The 16,697-nt window shown below is 35.7% G+C and overlaps 1 protein-coding gene and 1 pseudogene across 2 annotated transcripts in view; both read right to left on the bottom strand.

Moving 5' to 3' along the window:
- Window positions 1–16,697, bottom strand: part of RNF128 (ring finger protein 128) — a 154,729-nt gene that overhangs the window by 62,633 nt on the left and 75,399 nt on the right. The gene's annotated exons all lie outside the window — the stretch shown is intronic.
- Window positions 10,521–12,493, bottom strand: LOC118636204 (annotated as a pseudogene).

Below are 16,697 nucleotides of genomic sequence, written 5' to 3'. Positions count from 1 at the left end.
ACCCCCATGTTCCTAGCAGCACTATTTACAACACCTAAGATCTGGAAACAGCTCAAGTGTCCATCAGTAGGTGAATACATAAAAAAGCTGTGGTATATATACACAATGAAGTACTATGCAGCTGTAAGAAAGAAAGATCTCTTATTCTTTAAGATGACATGGAGGGACCTGGAAAGTATTATCCTAAGAGAAACAAACCAAGCAGAAAAAGACAAATATCACATGATCTTACTTATTTGTGGAATATAACAAACATAACAGTCTGAGGAATGGGGTTGCCCAGAGACGTGGAAGTGGGGTACAGACTGACAGTCCCTTGAAGAGGAAGTGGAGGGGAGAGATAAACCACAGAACATATGCATGAATGTATGAACAATGGACATAGACAACAAAGGTAGGGACAGGGTGGGGAGGGAGGAGGAAGGGGGAATCCATGGGTGAAAAAGGACAAACATCTGTAACAAAAATAAATGAATGAATTAAAAAAAGAAATAGAAAAATATAACCACACTAAACAAAAAAGGCAATTAATAAGTACATATCAATTATCACCTTAAATGTGAATGGTTTGAATGGTCTGATAAAGAGACACAGAGAAGCTGACTGGAAAAGGAAGCTTGATTCACATGTTTGTTGTTTACATGAGACCCATTTCACAACAAAAGACTCATATAGGTTTAAAGTGAAGGGATGGAAAAAAATCTTTCAAGCAAACAGAAAGGAAAAAAAAGTTGGGGAAGCAATACTCATATCTGATAAAGTAGATTTCAAAATGAAGACCAAAACTAGAGACAAAGAAGGCCACTACATAATATTGACAGAATTTATCCAACATAAAGATATAACCTTGGTAAACATATATGCGCCCAATATAGGAGCACAAACATATATTAAAAATCTTTTGGAGGACTTCAAAAGAAAAATCAACAGCAATACAATCATAGCAGAAGACTTCAAAACCTGATTTGCATCACTGGATAGATCTTCTAGAAAAAAATTAACAAGGAAACACAGACTCTAAATGAAGTGCTGGATCATATGGATTTCATAAATACCTACAGAGAATTAGACCCCAAAACTGCAGAATTCACATCCTTTTCAAGTGCACATGGGACTTTCTCAATGAAAGACCACATGTTAGGGCACAAACTAAGTTTCTACAAGTTCAAGAAGATTGAAATTATATCAAGCATCTTCTCAGATCACAATGGCATGCAACTAGAAATCAATTGAGACAAGAACATGCAAAGATATTTGAAAACATGGAGGCTAAATAGCATGTCATTGAACAATGAATGGGTTACCACAGACATCAATGAAGAAATTAAAATCTTCCTAGAAAGCAATGAAAATGAGCTTACAAAAACACAAAATCTATGGGATGCAGGGAAAGCAGTTCTGAGAGGGAACTTCATAACACTACAGGCCTACTTCAAGAACCAAGAATATTTTCGAGTAGACGATCTAACCTCACAACTTAAAGAACTAGAAAGGAAACAAAAAGAAAACCCCGGAGCAAGTAGAAAGAAGGAAATAATAAAGATCAGAGTAGAAATAAATTACATGGAGATCATAAAAAAACAATTCAAAAGATCAATGAAACAAAGAGTTGTGCTTTCCAAAAGATAAACAAGATTGATGGACCCTTAGCTAGACTCACCAAGAAACAGAGAACACCCAAATACACAAAATCAGAAATATAAAAGAAGAAATAATAACTGACACCACAGAAATACAAAGGAGTGTTAACAAATATTATGAACAATTATACGGCAACAAATTCGACAATCTAAGGAAAATGGACAAATTTCTAGAAACTCATAGTCTCCCAAAACTGGACCAGGCAGAGATAGAAAACTTGAACAGACCAATAACAACAAAAGAAATTGAAGATGTAATCAAGACTCTCCCAGCAAACAAATGCCCAGGTGCGGATGGCTTAGCAGGGGAATTTTCCCAAATATTCAAAGAACTAATAACCATTCTCCTTAAACTATTTCAAAAAATTCAAGAAGAAGGAAGCCTTCTAAACTGATTTTATGATACCAGCATAATTCTAATCCCAAAACCAGAAAAAGACATTAAAACAAAGAAAACTTTAGGCCAATATCCGTGATGAACATAGACGCCAAAATCTTGAACAAAGTACTAGCAAATCAGATCCAGCAAAACATCAAATAAATTATTCCCCATGACCAAGTGGGATTCAAGTCAGGGATTCAAGGCTGGTACAATATTCACAAAACAATAAATGTGATACACCACATTAAAAAATGAAGAATAAAAAGTACACGATCATATCAATAGATGCCGAAAAAGGCTTTGAGAAAATCCAGCATCCATTTCTGATAAAAACGCTCAACAATGTGAAAATAGAGGGATCATATCTCTATTTAATAAAGGCCATATATGAAAGGCCTACAGCCAACATCATACTCAATGGGCAAAAATTAAAAGCATTTCCCTTAAGAACAGGAACAAGGCAAGGATGCCCACTTTCGCCTCTCTTATTTAACATTGTATTGGAAGTCTTAGCCACAGCAATAAGACAGGAGGAAAAAATAAAAGGGTTCCAAATGGGAAAGGAGGAAGTGAAACTGCCATTATTCGCAGATGACATGACACTATACATAGAAAACCCCAAAGACTCCACCAAAAATTTACTAGACTTAATAAAGGAATTTGGAAAAGTAGCAGAATACAAAATTAACATCAAGAAATCGATGGCATTCTTATACACCAATGATGAACTTACAGAAAGAGAAACCAAAAAAACCAATCCCATTTGCCATTGCGGGGAAAAAAATTAAAATACCTAGGAATAAACTTAACCCATGAAACAAATGATCTATTTGCAGAAAACTACAGGTCATTGAAAAAAGAAATAGAGGAAGATATAAAAATTGGAAGCATATACCTTGTTCATGGATTGGAGGAATCAACATCATTAAGATGTCCATACTACCCAAAGCAATCTATAGATTCAATGCAATTCCCATCAAAATACCAATGACATACTTCACAGAACTAGAACAAATACTTCAACAGTTCATATAGAACCAAAAAAGACCTCGAATAGCCACAGCAATCTTGAAAAAGAAGAACAAAGTTGGAGGGATCACATTACCAGATTTCTGGTAATACTACAAAGCCACTGTAATCAAAACAGCTTGTACTGGCACAAGAACAGGCATATAGACCAGTGGAACAGAACAGAGAACCCAGAAATGGACCCAAGGCAATATGCTCAATTAATATTTGACAAAGGGGGCAAGAGCATACAGTGGAGTAAAGACAGCCTCTTTAATAAGTGGTGTTGGGAAAATTGGACAGTTACGTGCAAAAAAAAAAAAAAAAAAAATGAAACTAGACCATCAACTTACACCATACAGAAGAATAAACTCAAAATGGATAAAGGACTTAAATGTGACTCATGAATCCATAAAAATCCTAAAAAAAACTGTAGGCAACAAAATTTCAGACATCACATGCAGCAGAATTTTCACTGATACATTACCTAAGGCAACAGAAACAAAGGAGAAAATGAACACATTGGACTACATCAAACTCAAAAGGTTCTGCACAGCAAAAGATACAATCATGTAAATGGAAAGGCAACCCACTGTATGAGAGAGCATAATTGCCAATTATATTTCAGATAAGGGGTTAATTTCCAATATATATAGAGTGCTCATACCCCTCAACAAAAGGAAGACAAAGAACCCAATTAAAAAATAGGCTGAGGAACTCAATAGACACCTCTCCAAACAAGACAAACAAATGGCCAAGAGACATATGAAGAAATGATCATCACTAATCATCAGAGGAATGCAAATTAAAACAAAATGAGGTATTACCTCACACCTGTCAGAATGGCCGCCATCAACAAATCATCTATCAACAAGTGTTGGTGAGGGTGTGGAAAAAAGGGTACTCTAGTACACTGCTGGTGGGAATGCAGACTGGTACAGCCACTATGGAAAACAATATGGTGTTACCTCAAAAAATTAAAAATTGAACTTCCATTTGACCCAGTGATCCCACTTCTAGGAATATACCCTAAGAAGCCTGAAACACCAATCAGGAAGTATATATATACCCCCATGTTTGTAGCAGCACTATTTACAATAGCTAAGATCTGGAAACAGCCCAAATTTCCATCAGTAGACAAATGGTTTAAGAAAGCCATGGTACATATACACAATGGAGTACTATGCAGCTGTAAGAAAGAACGATCTCTTATCCTTTGAGACGAGATGGAGGAACCTGGAAAGTATTTTCCTAAGCGAAACAATCCAAACAGAGAAAGACAAGTGTCATATGATCTCACTTATTTGTGGAATATAATGAACATAACAGTCTGAGGAATGGGGTAGTCCCAGAGACGTGGAAGAGGGGTAGAGACTGACAATCCCCAGAAGAGGGGTTGGTAGGGAAAAATAAACCATAGAACTTATATGCATGCATGCATCAACAATGGACATGAACAACAAAGCTAGGGACAGGGAGGGTAGGGAGGATGAGCGTGTATCAGTGGGGGAGAATGGTCAAACATCTGTAACAAAAATAAATTAATTTTAAAAATAGGGAATCTGAACCCTAATTGCTTAAACACCAATTCCTAAGGCCAGTATTAGTTAAACCATATTTATCTTGATACCACAAATATAGCAGTCACTCGATTCTTTGTTAATTAATTAATTTAATATTTGCTGTATTTATTGTGATCACATTAGTTAATAAAATTATGTAGGTTTCAAGTGTACAGTTCTATAATACGTCATCCATATATTTTGTGTTTGCTTTGAGCTTTCTATTTAAAAATCATTAATAACACGACGTGGCTCAAGTTTTTCACATTTTCATTCTACAGTATCTAATGTATTTGGGAGAAGGACCGATTAGGAATAAGTAACAATTAAGCAGCAGAAGTAATACCGACTCCAATTTCAAATGTTCAACACAAATAAAGGTTTTGGCTTGAGAGTATCTTAGGAACAAAGGTAATAAAATATGGTATAACAAGTCTTACTACTGTTACTGAATATCATTCAATTAAATTGTTTATATAAAAAAAGAGTATCTTTTCTCAACCCTACTGGCAAAAAACAAACAAATAAACAAAAAACATGTTCTAGTTATTATTCATAATATCTCTCTCTATTCAATCTAGGATCTTGCTGGTGGCCAACCCCTTCATGTCTTTCAACGTGCTAATGAAACAGGTGGAACAAGTCAGTCAGAGAAAGGCAAATACCATATGATTCCACCTATATGTGGAATCTAAAGAACAAAATAAATGAACAAACAAAATAGAAACAGACTAATAGAGAACAAACTGATGGTTACCAGAAGGGTGGTTTGGGGGGATGGGTGAAAAAGGTGAGGGGATTGAGATGTAGAAATTGGTAAGTTACAAAATAGTCACCAGGATGTAAAGTACTGCATAGGGAATATAGTCAATAATATTGTAATAACTACGTACTGTGCCAGGTGGCTATTGGAAATATCAGGGGGAACACTTTGTAAAGTATATGATTGTGTAACCAATATGCTGTACACCTGAAAAAAACACAACATAATATTAAATGCAAATTAAAATTGAAAATTAAATTTAAAAAGCTAATGATATTATGGTTTTGGTTTAATCTTAATTATTTGCAAACACAGACAAAATCATTAAACAAATATTTCTCAAGTGCAAACTATGTAGTAAGTTCTGTGGTTCTGGACTCCCCCCCCACATTTAAATATTAATTTGTTAAAATGTAAAATAAATTCTGAAACATTTTACAATATATTAAATATTCTAAGCATAGTGATGGTATGTGTACAGCACGTTGGCATTTAAGTACAAAATATAAGGAGGTAAGGAAAGCTGTTCATTATATCTCTCAACCAGTATTCCACTTTTATATATTTATATAATATTAGAAAAGAGAGTATTCACAATGAGTGACTTACAAGTAGTAAAGGCAATTGAAGGCCAAAGTAGCTCTTTTAAAATTAAGCTCACATTCAATACTGTCCAACATCCTGATAAATCAATGGGGTTAGCACTTCTGAATTCACTTGTATCTGGAATTACCAAGATCAAGGTGTGAAAAATTTCAACATAATTCTCTAACAAACATTTCCTCCATTAGAAAATCTGAAATCAATTCAAGTGGATTTCTGAATATTCATTTTGTCCACGGTAGCTTTCAAAGGCTCCATTCCCCTTACCCCCATAGCCCAAACTCTTTGGGCAACTAGAGAAGGTCAGTGTATTTCAAAGAGATATATGGAAGCTTATCAAACCAAGCATTGTTGTCATTTTTTAAAAAATCAATAAAAGAAATTCTCTAAGCCAGACTAGCCTCTCTTCAAATTCCTGTTTTCTGGAAACTTTTTTGCCTTCTGTTGAATATTTTCAGCCAAAGATGACCCAAATTTTGTTTTCTTAAACTGACTGCTTAATTAAAAAAATAGTTCTTGATAAAAAAAATAGTTGTAAATTGACCCTCGACAAATATATATACAAATGATTTCTCAAAAGTGTCTGCGGTTCACTAAGGACCAAACAAATCAGTACTGCACACCCATTTAATATGTCATTATGCTCCTAACCAGCCTTTAGTTAAATTCTAGTCTGTTCAGGATAGGCATTAATATAGGTTAGCTGTTGGTTAAATGGTTCTTAATATTCTGTATAGTTGTAAATCATCTTTATAGAGGAGGGTTGGTGGCACTGAAGATGGCCAAAATCACCTTTTATTATTATCATTCTTTTAAACCAACATATAAAACAAAGGGACACACAGCAGGTTGCCTCTATTTCTTCCTTGCACCTCCAAATACTTCTGCTGTACGTTTTGAAGGCAATCAAGTTGTCTCTCATAACTTTGGACGATTGATTCCAGGACCCCTATGGATATCAAAATCCATAGACTTTCAAGTTCCTTATGTAAAATGGCATCGTATTTGCATATAGCCTATGCACATCCTCCTGTATACTTTTTATCATCTGTATATTACTTGTAATGTCCAATACAATATAAATGCTATGTAAATAGTTATACTGTATTGTTCAGAAAATGATGACAAGAAGTCTGAACATGTTCAGTACAGGTGCAGCTATTATAGGCCTAAGTACATAGTAGTACACATCAACAACAATGTAACATTTCACCCCAAATATTTTTGACCCACGTTTAGTTCAATTTGCAGATGAGGGAACGAAGACATCGCAACTACAGAGGATCGACTGTATTTTATTAGGAAATGGGTTACTGATTTGATATAGCACCCCCCAAAAAATATCTCTGGTAGATGGCGTCCTCAGGAAACAGTTAAAAGATACCAGGGAATTAGAAGTAATGCTGTTCAAAAGGTCACAGATGAATAATTTTTGGATGACAGGTCATACTCACAGGTAAACAATTCTTAGAATTATTATTAAAATATGGTTAGTCCTACCTGGACTATTCGAATTTCCAGTAGTGATATGTGTACTATATTGTTAAGAACCCAATGGCTAGATAAGCATTTCTTCAAGTTTTTGGTCATAGCACCACTCTATACTCTTTAAAGTCACTGAGTATACCAAAATTTGTTTTGTTTATGTAGATTACTTCTTTTTAAAATTTATTTATTTTTAATTTTTTCCTTATTGATTTTAAAGAGAGAGGAAGGGAGTGAGAGAGAGAGAAATATCAATGAGAGAGAACATCGATTGGCCGCCTCCGACATGCCCCAATTAGGTTTTGGGCCCACAACCTGGGCATGTATCCTGACCAGAAATCGAACTGGCGACCTCTTGGTGCATGGGTCGATGCTCAACTAGTGAGCCACACCGGCCAGGCGATTACTTCTTTTTTTTTTTCACTTTTTATTGAATTTATTGGGGTGACATTAGTAAATAAAATTATATAGGTTTCAGGTGTACAAGTCTATAATACACTATCTGTATATTGCATTGTGTGTTTACCACCCTAAGTCAAGTATTCTTTCATCACCATTTATCTCCTCTATGCACCTTCTCTCTTCTACCCTCTCTTTCCCTCTAGTAATCACCATATTGTTTTCTGTGTCTGTGAAGTTTCCTTTTGCCTAATCCCTTCACCTTTTCACCTAGCCTCTCAACCCACCCTTCCCCTCTGACAGCTGTCAGTCTATTTTGTATCTATGAGTCTGTTTCTACCTTGTTTGTTAGTTTACTTTGTTCATTAGATTCTACATATAAGTAAAATCATATGGTACTCGTCTTTCTCCGACTGGCTTATTTCACTTAGCATAATACTTTCCCGGTCCCTCCATGCTGTTGCATATGTAGATTATTTCTATTCATATTTACAATATTAGAAATTAACACTGAGTTTTTAAACTATTTATTCATTTAAAGTAACAGTCAAAATTGCAAGTTATTATGATAAACATATTTTAAATAAAAAATAACTATATTTTCCCCAAAACATAATCACCTGTGGCATTTGTGCAAAGGCCTTTTAATGGCAGACTTAATAAAAGACAGCTTATTGTTCATATCTGCTTCTGCATCAGATCTATTGGGATCTGTTTTTTTTAATGAAATATAAGAAGAAAATCTGTACTCACACAGATATTCGATTAGAAAAATGAGGAGTGTTTTAATAGCATTTTCAAATAATTGAAAATATTCTTCTCTGATACTACACTAAAACTCAACAACTGGTAGTTTCTTAAACATTAGGTGCAAGGTGGAATTTTAAGCCATAACAATGAACTCTGTACTTCCTTATATAAAAACCCATTGATTTATCTTGTATAATTAATGGATCCTTTATCTATATGTGATTTTGTAATGTCTTGCATTGGTCATTGGAAAGACTGGTTTATTGAGTTACTAACCAGATCTCACAATGGTGACTCATTTCAAGATATACAATACTAAAAAAATCATGGTTGTTTTTTGACATTGTATCACCATCGATGGCATCAGAAAAGTCTAAGTATTAGGAAGTTTTCAAGTTCACGTGGTGGATAAGGTTTCTAAAGTTCTAATTTTCCCTGGAACACTAAATTTTATCATTAGCAACAAGTGTAGTGAATTGTTTTCCTCGACATGACAGATTCACTTAGTTCATTTTGGAGAAAATGTCTTCCAAGTATGAATTACCACTGTTTGTCAATAGTTCTTTCAAGTTAAAAAGGAGTTGTTTGAAGTAAGCAGCTAGTTCAGCTCACAACTCAGTAATATATGTGCTTCTCTTTCAGCCAACCATGATATTTCGGTCTGCTGCAGAAGTGTTTTATGACTATTTCCCATTTCATCACACAGAATATACAAAAAATTTTGTGCATGGCAGGGTAGTATACATAATAAGATAATAAAATTAATTATTCTTACTGATTCATCAAGGACATTTTTTGTTTGTTTTTGTTTTTGAATCTTTATTGTTCAAAATATTACAGAGGTTCCCCACTTTTTCCTCCATTGACCCCCTCCTCCCCACTCCCACCCCCACCTGCCTTCCTCACATTATTGTCTGTGTTCACTGGTTATGCATATATGCATATAAGTTATTTGGTTTATCTCTTCCCACCCCACCCCCGATCCCCCTTCCCTCTGAAGTTTGTCAGTCTGTTCTCTACTTCCATGTGTCTGGATCTATTTTGATCGTCAGCTTATTTTGTTCATGATATTTCATAAATAAGTGAGATCATGTGGTACTACTGGTCTTTCTCTGACTGGCTTATTTCACTTAGCATAATACTCTCCAGGTCCCTCCATGTTGTCTCAAAGGGTAAGAGATATTTCTTTATTACAGTTGCATAGTATTGCATTGTATAAATGTACCACAACTTTTTTATACACTCATCTACTAATGGGCACTTGGGGCTGTTTCCAGGTCAACAAGGCCATTCTTAAGTAAAACTGACATTTTCTTTTTACTGTAAATGCACGAAGGTATAGTATAAAATACAGTTTGATGTCTCTGTTTTAATTTGTGCTAAGGAGCCAGCATTTTTTTCTGACTACTGCTTTTATGCCCTCCATGTAACTGTCAACAAAGTGAATAGGGCAAATAACATCTACATATTATTATGAACATAGTTTTGACCCTATGGACACCTGAAATACTCTCAGGGATCTGTGGTCCCAGATCATAATTTGAAAACTATTGGGCAGGATCAATGATCCCTAGACTTTAATATGCATGACAATAACCTGGGAAACTTGCTAAAATACTAAACTTTCCGGTCCCCATTCCCTGGTTCAGTATGTCTGGGGTTGACCTGGGGAATCTATAATTTAACAAGTTCCATGTATTCTTTGGCTATATGTTATCTGTGGCCCATGGTTTTATTTATTTATTTATTTAGAGAAATAGTTTATTTGGTAACAAGGAGTAAAAAAGGAATTCTTAATTCATTTTCTCTTCTGGTAACTGAACTGCAATAGTCAAAGGGATAGCAACATACAATATTTTCCTTGCAGTCCTTGATCTTCTCCAGAAATGTGAAGATGCATTAGTTATGTGACTTGCAATTATTATTTTCTAGATAGAAGTGTTAGCTGTTGTGTTTCCAAGTGTATCATCAGCTGCTACATTTTCCTTTTTGACTTTGGATTTCATGGCAGGGAACAGAAATACTTCCTTGATGTTATTAGACTAGTTTATGAGAAAGATGGTGACTTGGTCTATGCCCACTCCCCAGCCAGCTGTTGGGGGCAGCCCATATTCCAGGGTGGTGAGGAAGTGTTCATCTATGAACATTGTATCATTATCATCAGCAACCTTGGCCTTGACTTGTTCTTCAAAAAGCTGCCACTTCCTCATGGAGTCATTCAGCTTGGTGTAGGCATTGCTATTTCATTCTTCATGATAAAAAGCTCAAAGTGTTTAGTCAGACCCTCTTTAGAGTGGTGTCATTTTCCCAAAGGGCTCATTATCTGCAAGTGATTAAAGATGAATGTTGGATTGATGCATCACTTCCAGGAACTCCTCAACAAATTTATCAAGGAGCCTGAGTGTGGCACCAGGTGGAAGGCATTCAACAGCTTTTGCCACATAGATATCATCAAGAATTTTGTGAATGAGTTTCTTTAGTTTCAGAGAGGTTAGTTTCTGGTGGCTTCACCCCCAGGCTTTCTCAAGCTCTCTACCATGCTGATTCTCTGGAAGAGTAGGGTGAAGTCAATCTCTGAGGCTTGGCTCCCAGGGCATCTGGATGGTAAGTGAGCTTGTAACTGTCTGTAATATGCTTCACTATTATTCCTGAAATCATATTTTCTGCGATTTCCATGAGATCATGATAGTCCACCTAGGCCATTTAGAGTTCACAGGTGGTAAACTCAGAATTGTGAATCAAATCAATTCCTTCATTCAGGAGCTGGTGTCCAATTTTGTATACTTGGTCAATGCCACCAACCACCAGCATCTTATAGTAGAGTTCTGGAGCAATTCTCATATGTAAATTCATCTCTAGCTCATTATGGTTGGTGATAAAAGGTGTGGCTGCAGCTCCCCCTGGTAGGATATTAATTATGGGAGTTCCAATCTCTGGGAATCCCACATCATCCAAGAAACTTCTTTTATACATTATGACCTTAGAACAGATGATAAATTTCTGCCACACAAAGTCATTCAGGATCAAGCACAAGCATCTCTGAAGATATTGTGTTTCCTTATCTTTGAGGCCAAAGTGAAGATGAGGTAACATATGTAAGCAAGAAGATAGCAGTGTGATCTCTTAGGGAATGATGCTCAGCTCATCCTTCTTGCTTTTCCCAGGATTTCCCTGAATTCCAATTATGTCTCCCCGACATAGTTTGTTATTGATACAAATAAATTCTTCTGATTTATAATTCCTGGAATTGGCCATGACTTGTAACTTGACCCCCTCTCCTTGAAAGTCACAGAAGATGAGCTTTCCCCCAGAAGCTCTTTAGGCATGAATCCTATCTATCACCTTTAGGTGATGTCATTCAGGTGGTCCCCAGGCTGCAGGTGACTGTACTCTTGAGTGAAGTGAGTGAGCAAGATGTCTACATGAAACTTATGTGGGTATGGATCTTACCCATCGACCTTTAGTTGGTGGACTGCTTGGGAACAGATATTTTAGTATTGGTTTGGGTCCAGACTCTTTTCTTTGGCACCTGCATTGTTGTCAGTTGTGTGGTTGGTGGCAGCAGCATTGGTCTGGCTTAGCTGTTTCTCACTGAGCTCCTTATGCTTGGCCTCCTTCTCCACTACCTTTTTCTCAGCTTTCAAGCATCTCTTTAGCTCACTTCTTTTATTAGAATGTAGCTTGTCCTTATGAAGCACTGTGAAAGGAGCAAGTTGACCCAGTCGCAGCTTCCTCTGCCCTCACTGTGCCCAGAAGGCTGGTGCAGGCACTCCCTAACAAGCCTCACAGAAGCTTGTGTCAATATGTCAGAATACCCTGGAACTAATCATGACCACCACTTTTTGCTCAGATTTGGCTTGCCCCTGTCCATATTCACCTAAGGTCCCTGCACAGCAGCCATCTCTCTGGAGGGCCTGATCTGAAAGGTATGATCCATATTTTTAGAAATATTAGGCTGGAGTTTGATTATAGTTTGAGTTCTAAGATACTAGTCTGGTCACTCTGGCCAGATCAATGCCAATCCTTTACCCTGCATTAAAAAACAAACAAATAAACAAATGAACAAACAGAAAAACCCCACAAAAAGCAAAAAACAAAACAAAAATAACACAAAAACTCTGTGAATAGAATGATTATATTTTTATCAGTAAGTACTTCACATAGGGAAGTTTGAAAATTAGCCACATCAGAAACAGGCCCATTCCTTTCATGTTATAATACAACTCCACTGTCACCATTGTCTCTCATCTTAATCACTATAACAGCCTCCTCATTGCTCTCCAATCTACCAGTCTTTGCCCTATAATTCATTCCCCTCACAGCTACCAGATATATTTTTCTAAAAAGAAAAAAAATGTTACCTGGAGAGCATTATGCTAAGTGAAATAAGCCAGTCAGAGAAAGACAAATACCATATGATTTCACTCATATGTGGAATTGAGTGAACAAAATAAAGTAACAAACAAAATAAAAACAGACTCATAGGTAGAGAACAGATTGACAGCAGTCAGAATGGAGAAGGGTTGTGGGGCTGTGTGAAAAAAAGTGAAGGGATTAAACAACAACAACAATAAAACAAAAAACAAATACAGACACAGACAAAATTATGGTGATTAGCTGAGAGAAAGTGGGGGTTGGGGAAGGTAGAAGAAGGTAAAGGAGGGATAAATAATGATGGAAAGAGACTTGACTTGTGGTGGTGAACACATAATACAATATACAGATGATGTATTATAGAACTGTACACCTGAAACCTATACAATTTTATTAACCAATGTCACCCCAATAAACTCAATTAAAATGAAAAAATAAATAAAAATAATAAAAGGAACAAATATTCATACTATTCCTTTACTAAAGGCCCTTAAAGAACTCCATTTCACCTGAAGAACAAAGTTCAATCTCCTTTTATAAGATCCTGGTTCATCTGAGTTAGACATTCAGCTTTTACACTGTCTAGTAGAGACTTCACTCGAGGTTATCTGGTTTGAGTTTCACTAATCTATTAACTCCTTCAGGTTAGGGGCTGGGTCTTTCATCACTGTATCTACAATATCTAGCAGAATGCCTGGAACATAAAACCTGTCCAATAAATGTTTGATGAATGCAATTTTAAGTATGTTATGTTTAATTGTAATTTGAATCTTGATTCCATCTTAAAACAAATTTATCCTTAACGATGATAGTGGTGAACAGAGTCTAAGGTGCACCTCCTTCCTACATTCAAAGATGGTATATCTTGATAGGACATGTCTGCCTACAGCAAGGACATAACACATATACACAGATAAAAAGTTAAATACTAATCCTACTTTATAGACCTTGGGTTTAGCATGACGCACACCCCCACAGTGCTGAAATCATTGAAATGACCACACTGCCAAAGCAGAACTAATAATGGTGGCAAAAATCCCTCTCCAAATGTGGCTTAACTATATCTGTTTCACACTTACATTTAGGACAGATGCCATTTAGTCCCAAGCTCAATTTAGAATCCAGTTATTTTTGTGCAATAGGGGACTGTTGGTTTGGTCATTTATGAAGAGGTTCAGAGGTCATAAAAATCTTAAAGTAGTTGGAACAGTTTGAGTATCTATACAACCTTAAATCTGTGCTGATACCAAGGAAAGAAAGTAATAACATAGGCTATTGCAAAGGCATAAAAAAATTTTAGTATTTATGTTATTTAATTAATTGGGTGTCCTGTAATTGTATTAAAATTTTTATGCTAAAGTTTTTTTATTGTCATAGTTTTTATTTGAAGGTAGTAATGTTTCTAGGACCCAAATTAAACAGTTGTTGTTGCTATTTATTAATGCTTTCTGGAGGAATGCTAATCAGTTAATTCAAAGCATCAACGTATTCAATTCTTTGAGATAATAATTTGTGCAATATCCAGAGCTGTTTAGAATCTGAGAAAGCTAAGAATATTTGATGGTTCAAGGTGAAGCAACCACAGACTGATGATATATACATATAGCACGTTAAAAACAGAAAGATATTATTGGACAGTATAAAAGGATAAACAGGAGTTTTAGGGGTTTCAGGAAAAGAAAACTTATATAAACATTAGAAGTTATGGTGTAAAAAATTAAAATTAAATAACAGTCTGAGTAATGGGATAGTCCCAGAGACGTGGAAGAGGGGTACAGACTGACAATCCCCATAAGAGGGGATGGTGCGGGAGAGATAAACCACAGAATTTATATGCATGTGTGCATGAACAGTGGACACGGACAACAAACTGGGGACAGGGCAGGGAGGGAGGGAGAGGGGGAAATCAGTGGGGGGGGGGGAGAAACTTCTGTAACAAAAATAAATAAATTAATTTTAAAAAATCACAGTGATCCTTTGTCCTTGTATGAATTGGTTCTGTTTTCCTGCAATGTAAAATCTTGGGAAGGATAATGCCACTGAATAAATTATTGCTGTGTAAAGGGGAAAAATATGAGCACAAAGCCAAGCCATGGCCTAGACTTACAATGAAATTGGGACATGGCCTCCACCACTTGCCACTTTACCCTCTACCTTTCAGACCAGGTAAAACTAGTATAAGAATGTACGGAATGCACAGATATATATATCCTGTAACTTAAATGTTCCTAAACTCTAGAGACGGTCATTTTTGTGTACATCTAAAAGTTAAATTGATATTTGAGTGCCAGACTGAAATACCATTATTAGCCAAGAAATGCAATACAGCCTGAAAATATGAGCTCCCTGGAAGAAAAAGTCTTTTCCTCCTACTGCAACATCCAGCACAGTGCTGGTCATAAAGAGGTGCTCAAACTTTTGTTGAAACTGAAACCTTTTTTTGTATATATTCTCTTCAGGTATACTTTCTAATAGGGGAATTATGTTGAAAATTGCATTAATTATTAAAATTAGAAAGAACATTATGTTTATTTTGACCTGGCCACAAGAACCTAAGGGTACAAAAGTTGCAGATCAAATTAGTATTCCATTAGGTATCTGAATTAGAGAAAAAGAGAATTTGGTATACCTCTGAAGAAATGCTGGTATCACTTAGTATGGAAATTCATAAATAAGAACATTCTACCAACGGAAAATATTAAATCTCCTTCTATATGAAGTATTATAAAAGCTAGCCTCTATACTAAGGCCCATATACTAAGTATAAAATAAACATAAACCTGTCTCACTTGTGGTGTTATCCTTTACAATAAGTTGTTTCTGAGAGTCAATAAGGATAAGAAACCCATCCTGTAGAACTTTCTTTTTTATTGAATTTATTGTGGTGACATTGGTTAAGAAAATGATACAAATTTCAGGTGTACAATTATTTTCTTTCTTTTTTATTGAATTTATTGGGCTGACACTGGTTATCAGGTATACAATTCTATAATACATCATCTGTATATTGTATTGTGTGTTTACCACCCCAAGTCAAGTCTCCTTTCATCACCATTTATCCCCTCTATACCCTTGTCAACCTCTCACCACCCCACCCCTTTCCCTCTGGTAATCACCATACTGTTGTCTGTATCTCTGATTTTTTTGCTTAATCCCATTTAATTAAATTTCAGGAAATATATCTAAAGAAACCCAAATCACTAATTCAAAAGAATATCTGTACCCCTACGATCACTGCAGCATTATTTACAATAGTCAAGATTTGGAAGCAGCCCCAGTGTCCATCAGTGGGTGAGTGGATAAAAAGCTGTGGCACATTTACACGATGGAATACTACTACACAAAGTCACATTAAGCTGATATAAAAGGTAGCATATTAATACAAAGAATTACAGTATAACTAAAATGTTTGTCATCACACTGAAAACATTCTTTTCTTATCATAGTGAGATAACTCATTTAGTTACTCTTTTACATTGACGAAACTTTGATAAAGTTAAAATATGAGGCCAGTGTAATAAAATGAGATAAGCAGACAGAGACAGAGTTAAAACGAATTGCAATCAATGTTTTCTAAATTATATTTGAGAGAAGAGGGGTTATATAGATAAATGAATTTAGAAAACAATGCATTGAAAAAAGTTAAATAGTGTTTCTTTGACATATCAGTGGCTCTGAGAAGCCCTGCTGTGACAGGCATTGCCAATCTCCAAGACAGGGCTATAGATGCT

Source organism: Molossus molossus, unplaced genomic scaffold (assembly GCF_014108415.1).
Source record: "Molossus molossus isolate mMolMol1 unplaced genomic scaffold, mMolMol1.p scaffold_m16_p_2, whole genome shotgun sequence".
NCBI classification, from domain to species: domain Eukaryota; kingdom Metazoa; phylum Chordata; class Mammalia; order Chiroptera; family Molossidae; genus Molossus; species Molossus molossus.
The sequence above is the reverse complement of the archived record's forward strand: the minus strand, read 5'-3'. Positions and strand labels throughout refer to the sequence as shown.